The sequence below is a fragment of the Meleagris gallopavo genome, chromosome 3 (assembly GCF_000146605.3).
Source record: "Meleagris gallopavo isolate NT-WF06-2002-E0010 breed Aviagen turkey brand Nicholas breeding stock chromosome 3, Turkey_5.1, whole genome shotgun sequence".
Classification (NCBI taxonomy): Eukaryota; Metazoa; Chordata; class Aves; order Galliformes; family Phasianidae; genus Meleagris; species Meleagris gallopavo.
In genome coordinates this window covers 31,249,021-31,261,397 of record NC_015013.2, presented here as the reverse complement: position 1 = coordinate 31,261,397, position 12,377 = coordinate 31,249,021, and the positions used below count along the sequence as shown (strand labels likewise).

At 39.7% G+C, this 12,377-nt stretch overlaps 1 long non-coding RNA gene across 2 annotated transcripts in view; it reads right to left on the bottom strand.

Annotated features, from left to right (window-relative positions):
* LOC116216449 overlaps nucleotides 1-5,160 on the bottom strand; it is a 394,546-nt gene extending 389,386 nt beyond the window's left edge. Inside the window, exon 1 of one of the 2 annotated variants that reach the window (XR_004159200.1) lies at nucleotides 5,020-5,160. This is a non-coding gene — a long non-coding RNA (uncharacterized LOC116216449). The remainder of the gene's footprint in view (nucleotides 1-5,019) is intronic. The other variant, XR_004159201.1, reaches the window with a different exon arrangement.
* Nucleotides 5,161-12,377: the final 7,217 nt, after the last annotated feature.

Genomic DNA, 12,377 nt, shown 5'->3' with positions numbered 1-12,377 from the left:
ACATTATTCAAAAAGAGACTGGAATGACAATTAGTGCAACTTCTGATTACTAGATGTCTCATATTCCTACAAATTTGGTAGGAATCTGGGCTGGGAAATGTTTAAAGGATTACTAAGCTGGTTATGGAGAGACAATATCTTTGTCTTCATTGAGATGGCTAGAAAATTGTTGTTCCCCCACGGTAAAGTTGACACTTTCAGTAACCAAAGAAACTGCAGTACATTAGGTCATAAAAGAGCTGTGAAAATCCAATGCTATTTATGTCCAAGCACAATCCAAGGGGAAGATGTAAGACTGAAATTCTGACTAATAGGACATTTACTCCTAAACTAAAAATTTACCACCACTGTATGTGTGAAAACACACCTGGACAAACAGTGTTGAATTGCTGCCCCAAATTAAGCCTGCAGATCAGTCATGCAGACACTGCAGGTGATCATGAAATCACAATGATTATGAAAAATAGGAAGGCATAAGGCATGAAAGCCTGGTAGAGGAAGGAAAGAAAGATAGCAGTAGATGCTCTGATGCATAGCTTCAAACAGAAGCATGAAAGGAACAAATTAAAGAAAGCAGTGACTCAGGGCTGTCTCTAGGTCTCCCAAATCTGAAATTCATTAATGCATGAAAAACTTTGACATTAAGATTTGAGCTTTTGTTCTACATACAGGCAAGGTAGTGGTAGTTAATGGAGATCCTTTAGGATGAGTTTCTAGGGTTCACAGGGTGAAAAAATTACTTGGCCTGGAGCATTTTGCAAAACTCTTAAAGGCTGCAAAAGGAAGACTAGTGCAAACACAAGAGTATTTGTTTATCCTTCTATTTCCGCTTTCTTTCTCTCTCTACTCTGTTTTGGTCCAAATTGTAATGTTTGTGAAAAAGCAGAAAATACTACTGAATTATGTAAGTTTCTGTCGTCACTGTCCCTCCGTTTCTTTCCACAGTTTCTTAGGAAAATTCAATGTAATGAAGACCATCTGTTTCTTGATTTGCTAGGGAACATTTCCAAGTCTGCAATTCCTGACATAAAGAATACCTACTCAGGCACTGAAGCATTGCTATCTGACTACACTGCAGGACCTTCAGTCAACTGTCATATGCAAAAGAAGACAAGAACTGCTGTGTCAGAGGAGGTTTTCAACATCTTCCCAACAACTGTTGCACTAAGGATTAAGACAATGCTTAAAAGAGAAAAAAAAAAAATCTCTCAAATGAAAAATAACAAACTTCCTTTTCCTTATTACTAGCCAAAAAAATCCCATTTGATCAGAAACTTTCCCTGGTACCAACAACACTGGGTAGAACTGTGTACTTAAAACACACACCTGTGAATTCAGGCCATTTCCAGATCTGATTTTTTTTTTCCAGTAGTAATCAAGCATGTATTCATGGCAGTACAGTTTCCCTGATTCATGGAGCTGAAGTTTTGGTTCATTGGTTTCAGGTGGAATTGATGACAGCAGAGCAGTGCTCAGCAACCTGCAAAACTGAGCTTCTGGAGAAGTGCTGAAATATATACCAGTACAGCTGATTTTTCACACAGCTAAGTATCCTCATCTGTAATCTTTTCAAGCCTCAGGCTGTTCTTGCTCTGGTTACAGAAGTGTTTTCCAACTGGCTTAAACTGTGAAGTCAGGTTCACAAGAACAGGAATAATAGTTGGTCACTGAGCCACAAATGTGGATTCTGGGAATCAAATCCCACACTTGAAGACCAAGGCTCAAAGTACAGATTTTCCATGAATTTCAGCTTTGAGGCCTTGTTCCGAAAAAAAAAAAAAAGAACCACCTCAGTGGATCAAAGCCTGGGCCTTACACCACTTTTAATTAATTCTCTGTTCCTTATTTCTTTACCTGCTGAAGATAGAAATTTGAACCTGAAAGGCTCCTGCAAAACTCATGCTTTCTCATGAACAGTAATATTTACATTTAATCTACAGTGATATCAGAAGAGTAAACTGCTGCAGGAGACGCATCAAGAGTAGATATATCTAAGAACAGCATCAAGTTTTGATTACTCTAGATTAAATCTGTGTTTACATTTTGCTTAGTCATAAACAGCCATCTGTGGTCATTTTCGAGGCTGGCATTCTCAAGAAACAAAGCATGTCACATCTAATGGCAGAATACCCCAAACAGACTGCAGTTAGCAGCTGGCATGAAATGGTCACCTTATGAAAAAAAGCATATAGCATTTAGCAAGGTACAGTATTTCATTTCCTTAAAAACATTTATTTAAGGAAACTGTTATCACCTTTGAGTTAATGAGTAAAGCAGTGAGATACAAAATAAATATTTACACACTGTCTGGAAAGTTATAAAGATCTGCAGCAGAACGTAAGTCGTATTTAAGAAAAAAATGATGGCTCTGGCACAACTCAGAGTAGTAAGGGGGAGAGGTAAGACATGCTTGTTTTTTGTGATATTTTCTTTTGCAGCAGAGAATTGTACTCCTGCTTTGAAGAGTGCATGTCAGAGACAGCATCTTTTGAACTCGCTTTGAGCCATTTAAAATATATCCATTCAGCAAGAGTCCTGTGGTGACACATTATAGCCCTCACAACAGTGAAACAAATAAGAATTTCAACACTGAACTTACCCACAGTCAGAAATCTGTCCTTATGCATGTTAGCTAGTAGGATAGTAAGTATATCAGCTAAGCCAAATTATGCTGAATGATGGTATCTTAGTAATAATACATGCCTTACCCTACTGGTTGAAATTTCAGTAAAAACAAAACCCAATATTACAAGTTCACAAATGAGACTAGGCAGAAATTAACAAAGCAGAATATCATAAATCATAATCAAACCCCAGTAAAGCTGTGAGAAGTACCGCATTGAAAATCAAAGCCACAGAAAACTTTAAAAACAATGGGGTTTGAATAAGGAAACTGAAACCTCAGTCTCTACATAAAATACACTAGTTTATTTCCATGCCATATCACACCAGAGAAATAAATAAAACACACTGCCTATACACATATGTGCAATTCTCAAGCTTGAGTTTTGTGAAAACTGTGAATATCTAGGCAGATAGCAGATTGAATAAATTTCAGTGGTAGCTGAGCTGTTACCAAATACTAGGCTGGATTATTCTTTTTCATAATAAATCTCACAAAATCTCAAAAAAAAAAAATGAGAAGGAATTTTCTTTAAGCATCTATATGAGGTGCTCTTAGTCCCCAATTCATGCACCAAGTTGAAAACTCAGATCATCCCTGACCAGAAGATATTCTTCAGGTATGCCCAGGTAGGCCCTCCTTGAGAAATATATTAAGGCAATTCCTAAATTCAAGAAAGGAAAGACATTGTAGATAATGCTGCTTATTACAGAACAAGTATTTGAAACCAGGATGCTTTACTACTGCTCCGCAGTGCAGGCGCAGTTTGCATCAGCAGGTATAAAACATTGTAGGCAATAGACGTTTTGAGTGATCCTTTGTTTCCAGCATTTCTTTCTACTTCTGTATGGCCACTAATTTATTAAAAATGAGATCTTCAGTATTTTCTTAGTGCTCACCGCAATTAGTAGCCCAGCTCTTTACCCTGCAATGAATTGCTCCACAACAAAATAAGGGAGTTTTAATAGGGGACTATATATCTGGAACATTCCAACTCCTATCAAAAGTCAGTACCTTCAAAACTGGTACTGGATGAGAAAGGGTGTTTACAAACTAGTGGGTGCATAATCGATCTAGAATCACCTGCAAGCCAACTCTTAATTTTCCTTCAGCCAACCTTTACTATGTATGGCATAAAAAAAATAATTAACTGGTTTAACAAGCAGTGTGTTCTTTCTCTAAGAACACCACATCAATTCCAATCTCCTGTATCCTAGTTTTTCTATATCCATCTTTACAAATATCATATATAATAGCTTAATGAAGGATCGGCATCCTAAGAAATTCTGCTACTTGTGGGCATGTGGTTCTACTATACTCAGAACATTTATTGTTTTTTCCTTATTGTTCTGAAGTATGGTACTTCATTTAGCCCTTTGTTGTAACTATAGAGAAAAAAAAGTAATCTCCAGACTCTAAGTGGCCAAAAGGACACACAGGTAGGGTTTCGGCTCCTCATTTCTCTGCACTGTGATGCTACAGCACAAGGGCTAAATTTAAAGTTTCATATCAGAAATTCATTTTGACAGGAAAATAATTTGGTGACAATTCTCTCTGCCCATCTCCACTTGCCACTATTACTCCATTCCCCCAGAAACATTCCCTCCCTCAAAAAAGTTTGTCAGAAAAGCCTTTTAAACATCAATTTGAACATTCACACTTGGAAGTAACAGTGTCTCTTGGATGTAGTTTGAAACATGTATTCCCATTCCCAGAATTACAGGGGCTGGAAGGGCCTACAGAGAACATCTAATCCAAGCCCTCTGCTAAAGCTGATTACCCACATAGGAAAGCATCCAGACAGGTTTAGATTATCTCCAAAGAGAGAAAATCCACCACCTCTCTGGGCAGCCTGTTTCAGGGCTCTGTCATCCTCATAATATCTTCCCATGCTCATACGGAACTTGTGTTGCAGTTCGTACATGTTGCCCCCTATCCTGTCATTGGACACCACCTTTAGATAAGTGCTGATATTGAATCTCTCTATTTCTCTGTCACCTATTTCCCTCCTCTAGGCTGAGTCGTCTCAGGTCCCTCAGCCTTTTCTCATACAGGAAAGATGCCCCAGGCCCCCAGTCATCTTTGCAGACCACCACTGACTTTCCCGAGGAGTTCCCTGTCTGCCTTGAACTGGGGAGCCCAGAACAACACAGTGTTCCAGATGTGGCCTCACCAGGGCAGAGTAGATGGGAAGGATCACCTCCCTCAACCTGCTGGGCATGCTCTTTCTAATACACCCCAGAATACCACTGGCCTTCTTGGCCACAAGGGCACACTGCTGGTGCACAGCCAACCTGCTGTCCACCAGGACACCCAGCCCTTCACACAACTTCACTCCAGCAGCTCAACCCCAAACCTGTACAGATGCATCCCTGGGTGTAGGACACTACACTTACCCTTGCTGAATTTCATCAGGCTCCTCCCCACTCAACTCTCCAATCCACACATTTCCTTCTTCAGCTTCCTGATGCCCATCAGCCTGCCCACCTCCTCCTGATGCTGATGCAAGCTAAGCAGTGGTATGTCACAGTGGGCAGTGGAAGCTGTGCCACAGTGATGTCATTGTGACACAGTCACCCTGGAGAGAAAGAGGGCTGCTCCCTGGGCAGGAAAAGCAGATGAGGAAGTTATAGAGCTCAGGAGAGAAAAGTGAGGGCACAAAATGCCCTCAAAGCCGTTCTAGCCAATAGCAAAGTTAGGAGGTGGTTGGAATCAGCAGTGAGGGTTAGGCAGAAGTCCCATGGCTTTCCTGATGCCAGGCCCAGACCGGCCTCCCCTCATAGCTGTGCCTGTGCAAGGCTGCATCCTGTGTCTGAGAGCACAGCTGTACCTGTGAAAGTGGAGGATGAGGCTGGGTATGCCTGTCCATGCACATGCAGCCGTACCTGTGGCAGCACCCATGGCAGTGGCCATTTCTGCAAGTGGGAAGCATGGCATGCCTAAACACAGTCATGAAGGACTGGCTTGACTACATCTTTCTCAATACTGTTGCCTCTCAGATCCCATGATGCACTAACAAAGGGATGAGACTGGTTAAAATGTCAAGTTCATAGAAAATATGCCCACCAAAATTTCAGGTACCACTGGAACATCTCCAGATTGCCACATCTTAGGTTTTAGACACACTTGCACTTTTTGACAGTTGCTTCTGATTTGTAGTTTTTTTTTTTTTTTTAAGAGCAGTTACTTCTGAAATGGGTGAAGGAAACAAAAAGCTCTGCTGACACACTCCCTGTGTGTGTGTAAGAACCAGCTCCTGACATCCTTTTGGTCTTGTAACATTGGCTGAGGAATTGAGAAGTGCAGAAAAGAATTTGCCTATATATAGGGTCTTTTCTGCTGATGAGGCAAGCAGGGGAAAAAAAAAAATCAGAATTGCAGATTGTAATGAGTACATATTTGCTGAAGATGAAATATCATTCTGTAATTAATTCAATTTTGCCTGTGTACCAAGAGGGATTTAGAAAGGACATGCAAGAGTTCTTAGTGTATGTCCAACATGAATAAGCATGTAGAGTACCAGTACATTCAAAGGAATATTATTAACTCTTCCTAAGATTTTTATGGACAGTGAAATCATTGAAGAAACTTGAACACCAGTTACAGTGTGAATAATATGCCTGTCAAAAGCACAAAAATGAACATAGCATAATGCATAGAAGCTAATGACCCACAGAAATTCCTGAAAAGCAGAATCATTTAGAACGATAGGAAAGAAATTTTATAAAATACTCCCTTATGAGATCCTCCCTAGAATCATAAATTCCAGTTTAGTGGAAATTAAACTCAAAAAAAGCTGTAATACCCATAATTAGAACACTTCAAGCATGCCCTACAAGGAAAACTTAACTTCAACACCAGGTCATCCAAAGTCTCTCATCATTTTAATCAGATTTCTTTGATCTTCTGTTTGTTGCTAAGGGAACAAATGAATGACAAAGGTATCTATTCCTCTTTTCCACTCCTTTCTCAATCCCTTCAACATCCTCGCACTAAAACACAACCTGTTCATTACTTAGAACATTTCCGATCTTTCATTAAAATAAAAAGTATGACTTATGCATAAGACTCTATGCTATTTATCCACAGATCTATCAAGGTATGCATATTCTAGACACCATTCTTGCATTCTCACTTGCGGCCTTCAAGAAGACTACTTTCACTTGAAAACAGCCTACTCTAATAGCCAGACTGACCATGGAGTTAATGACATACTTAAGTACTTGGAACAGCTAAGACCTGAAACTGTAAAAGTAAGAAGTTCAAGTTCAAATGTACATCAGGCCGGATGCTCTGAAAGAGATGATATCCCTTTGCATCACACTGCTTCATTTTTTCCAACTGTAAAGATATCAGTACAGAAAATTCAAATACAACATGTATTAGGAAGTTATCCACATTACGATACTGCATTTCTCCAATTTCTGTATCAGATTTTGCTTTTATAAACAATTAGTGTATGTGAAAAGTTGCTGTACCTCTTCACTGCTCTGCAGTACCCTAGTATGAACAGATAATTTGACATGCAAAATAGAGTTGCATCTCCTCTAACATCTGTACTTGCCTTTAGGACATTTATCTACTCAAATATTTGGACAGGTTGATAAAAGAAAATTTCAAGTGATTGATTATATTTCACTTTTTCTGAAGCACAAACATTTTGGGAAATAATTCTTTCACTTTAAATAAAACTTCACTTTGCGTTCTTTTTAGGGTCTTAAAATTGCTCTGTATTGAAATTACTTATTAACATAAATGAGGTTTAAGGAGAAATGGGCCTACCCCTCTATTCTTACCACCAAGTCCACCAGGTTTCTTCAGAAATCTTTAATGAATTCGAGTTCTATAGCAAAAAATTCCTGCTGTGCGTATAAAAACAGGTATTTGCTGAAACTGGTCCTTTTCCAGGAAATATTCAGTGAATTGCCAATTTAAAGTCAGCAAGCAAGTGAAAGCCAATCTTACTTGTACAATTCTGATTAATTCTTCTCATAACCACAGCTATTTATTTTGACTGCAGTCTGCATGCTGTTAATCTGGATGAGATCCAATACAGCCCAACTAGTAAAAAGGCCTACTCTTGATCATCACTGCACTGCAACTGATTTTGGCCCCAACTCCACAGGTTTCCCCCCAAGAATGAGTGACTATCCTTGGACTACCAAAACTATTTTTATGCTATTACTCCTGACGCCTACTGCCTCCGTAAAAAGCATAAACTGAAGACTTAGCAGAAATCAGTAAAGGGATAAGCACAGAGAACCACAATTGCTAGTATATTCTCCACTGCTGGAGAGGTGCAAGGCCCAGTCTTTTCTGTTGTACAAAGCAGCAATAGTCTTTGCACCACAGAGCAAAGCACTTAGGAACACTAGATTTAGTATACAGAGACAGCATTTAAACGCAGCAACCCAGCCAAATAAGGCTGACACAGTACTGCCTGTACAGAACTTACTGAAACGGCAGCTGAGTATTCCAGCAGAGGTGGAAGGGTTAATCAGAAATCTTGTATAAATCACATTTTGCAGGAATTGCTCTGTTACAACAGATTGTGCAGCACTATTTTTCCCCATTCTTTCTGATACCAGCACCCTAGGCAAACTCTCTAATTAGAGCAGCAGATGTATGCAGTGCCACGTCTCTGTGAAGTTATTATACCCAAACCAAATTTTGTCACTAGCAGCCAATAATTCATTTGTCTACTAAGGGCTTGAAGTGGCCATATCAATTATTTAAAAACATACCAAGAAGAGGAATCCATTTGATATCTTCTGGGAAGCACAGTTATAAAACAGTGTATGCTCAAATTTCATCCACAATATCATCTTTTAAAAAATACAATATTACTAATTAAGGCTTAGTGCATTAGGCTATTAGAACTTGAGTGATTCATGACAGCATAACTATCTTGCTTATCATTTGTGCTTTAATTTATGGAGTACTAAGAAAAAAAACAAAAAAAAACAAAGCAATTTGCAAAACTGAAACTCATCCAAAAAATGCTTGTAGTAATTTCTCCTAAAAAGTGATTTCACTGTGTGTAAGTGCTATGCTGGTAAGAAAATGCTTCCTATCAATAATTAAACATAATGAAATTTTAATGTGTCAGAAGACATCCTCAAAAAAGGGCTACAAAGAAGAAAGTAGTTTTTCATTCAGACTTTCCACATTTTAAAACTAACAATAACATCCTCCTTTAAGAAGCATTTTAAATAAAGTATTTAATGAAATATATGGCAATTCAAAGCACACCGGAAACCATAACAGAGAAAATGAACACCATTCTGACAGAAGCTCCAGAGGTCTGCACACTGCCAAGAATCCTTAAATGCCAGGACTGGCCATGAAAGATACGGATTGCTACCACACAGAAAGATTGCGTGCAAAAAGTGGTAGTGAGAGAGCATTAAAGAAGGCTACTTTTCTACAAATTTGTGTGAATTTCAAGAGCCTTAATTCTCTAAGACATCCAGCCACTGACTCCTATGGATACTACACGTCAAAGGCTTTGCCTGGTGCCCACCATGGGCAAATCTGCAGTCTCTCCTTTGGTATCAATGTCTTCCTCATCCATCCAGACACACATGTGAAGAAAACTTTTAGAAACTCCAAAAGCAGTGCCTCCTATTTTGTCACATTAGTCCATGACATCAGGCATGGATGTTGATGGTACAGCAGTAGAGGTGGAACCTTTCCACCAATATTCTATTTTGTTACTGTGAGACAGATGGTAACAGAGAGGCAGTCTGACAAAATGCTATCTATCATGGAAGTACAAATGCAGCAAAGGTGTGCCACTGAATTTCTTCACATGAAAAAAGTGACACCCACTGGCATTCAGTGGCACTTGTGAACATTTAGACAGAACAAACCGTGGATTTGAGCATAGTGAGGCAGTGGGTGGTGCATTTCAGCAATGGCAACAGTGATGTGGAAGCCAAGTCACATTCTTGACAGCTATGTAAACTGTTAAAAGTGCAACATGCAGGTTCTTGTTCATTGCTGGCAAAAAAAAAAAGCATAGCTAATGGGGTGTGTAATGCGATGGAAAGCGCAGCAATGACAGCAGAGCATTAAGGTCCCAGGCTGCAGCAAGTTAGAATTTCCTCAAATGCAACAGCCATAAGCACAGAAATAAAGAATCTGCTTACCTTTGGAAGGCCTCGGGTATACAGGGATCTCCAGCAAACAAACAAAAAAAAATCCTTGCATCCACTTCCAACCCTTACATGAGGTCTGTGAAGGGGTGGCACCAGGATCCACCCCTTCCAGTCACTCAAGTGCATTGCATATACCTGAGCTCCCCTAGGTTGGCTGCATCTTCCTACCAAGTGCTCAGTCACTGCTTCAAGCTGTGACTTATGCTTCTGCTACATGGTGGCTACGTTGAAAAAGAGTGTTTTGTAACTAAGGATTTGCTCAATCAAGTAGTGCATTCTTTGTATCTGTAGTAGTTTACGTGGAAATAAATAGAAGACATTACTTTTAGAGCAACTACGCAGATTGTGTTTTGAGCTCTTCAGCTATTGCAAATTTTAGTTCATACTGGTGAACAGATACAAAAGTTAATCTAGACAAGAAGAAGGCTGTCATAAGCCTTCTAGCAGAAGAGTCTGAAAATAACAGTTATTCTGTGTACTGATGTAAAATATCCACATCTAATACTCACAGAGACAGAAGGCACGCAGATCTTTCAGAGAAGTCCTGAGAATAAAATCATTTTTAGTATCAACAGAAGCTAGGGACAGAAGAATATTAGAAAGAGATTTTCGAGAAGGCCTGCATTTTCAGCCAGATGATCGCATTGCTTCCTCACTCTCATTATTATTGATCTCCTCTGTCTTCACACAATGTGAAAGCACTTATGCTAGCAGTCAGGAGGATCATCCAAGCTCAGGATTGCCAAGGTGGCCTTTGGCAGCATCCCTCAGGAGAAATCCCTCTGCTGCTAAGGAGGCACCTCCACCATTGCTCTGCTACTATGGAAGCTTACAAACCAGCATGTAAGTGAGATTTCACACAATGGTTCAAAATAATAAGCAGGCCCAAGAGTAGAAAGCTAGCCCTAAAAGCACTCATGTAGGCCTAAACAAGGTTACTGAGAGAAAGCTGAGGCCAGGACATCTGAAGGTCAGCCTGTCACCCTGCTTCCTAAAACATTTGTAACAAACACAATCACAATGCAAACTCCGTACGGTTTGGAATGGATGTTGGTTTCAGCATGAGGTCACCAACTTTGCAACTGAGATGTCTGTTTTAAAAATAACTGAACTTACTGTAACCTGATGAATGAAATAAACCTCTGAATAAACACTGTTTATAGTTTGTGTCTAGTCTTCTGCACGTAGCACTGATGTGATAGTTTAGGTAGTCTGGACTGGTGAGACTATGTTAAAAAGTCCTCTCATTCATGATGACAAACGCTAAATTTGGACTAAACTCTTGGTCAGCTCTCCCAGCTCTGCTTCTGTCTGTAATGGACAGAGGTCAGACTGAAGTTGTCCATATTCACCATACACATCAATTGCCTGTAACTGCTGTTCCTATTTTAAACTGCTTAGTAAATTCAGAACCATCTCCAACAGGATCTCTGTTTAGCAGGCTCTGGTATGCAAGTTGGTAACAGAGTTAGAGCAATTAGGTCTGGAAGCTTCTGAATAAACAACCTTTACTACACAGGTGTTTGACATGCCATTACAGGCCACAGCTGGTTCTTGCAGTCATCCAATTTTGTCATTACTTAGAATCAAAGAATCATTAAGGTTGGGAAAGACCACTGAGATCATCTAGTCTGTGGGTATCCGACTTTTGGCTTGCATGGGCTACACTGGTCAAAGAGGAATTGTCTAGGGAGAAATCTACAAAGGTTGCTCCAAAAGTAACATCTCCTATTTATTTCCACGGAAACTACCACTGCTACAAAGAACATGATGACATTACTGAAATGATTGCATTCTCAGCTACAAAACAATACTCTTCAATAGTCACCACTTTTAGCTATGCATTTTCACAAGTGTACAATCAATGAATATACAGATGATATAGCATATTTGAAAGCTTAGTTTATGTAATTATTGTACTAGAGCAGAAAAGGACACTCACCCTATCCTGGGCTCACATAGGAAACTCTGGTAGAGTAGATCTCCAGAAGAGATCTTTCCCCACTGGCAGTCAGCTCTTAAATGGATCTAGGAGAGGTGGAGCCAGGCTCCACCCCTTCCTGCAGCACAGGTGACTTGCCTTCACCTGTGCTCCCATGGCTGACTCATTGCTCGCCTCAGGTGATTAATCAGAGGTTCAGGCTGTGATTCAGCAGCCTCATACACACAAGCGATGAACAAGAGCCTGCATGACACATTTGCAAATATCTGCCTTAGCGGAAGTGACCCACTGTCACTGTTGCACTGCTGAAACTCACCACCTCACTGCACTCACATGTTCACAAGTGTTGATTAATGTCAATGGATGCATTTTCTTCCACACGGAGGAATTTAACGACATATTCTTTGCTTCATATGCACTTCCATGTCAGACATTATTTTATCAGACTGCCCCTCTGCTGCCATCTGTCACACAGCAACAAAATATAATGGAATACTGGTGGGAATGTTCAACTTCTGCCATACTACCGTCATGGCCAACATCATAAAACAGGAGGCATTGCTTTCAGAGTAGTCCTCTTAAAATACATAATGTAGTTAACATAACAAAGCTTATTTTAATCGTTAATGTTTTTTTTTTTTAATTATTATTA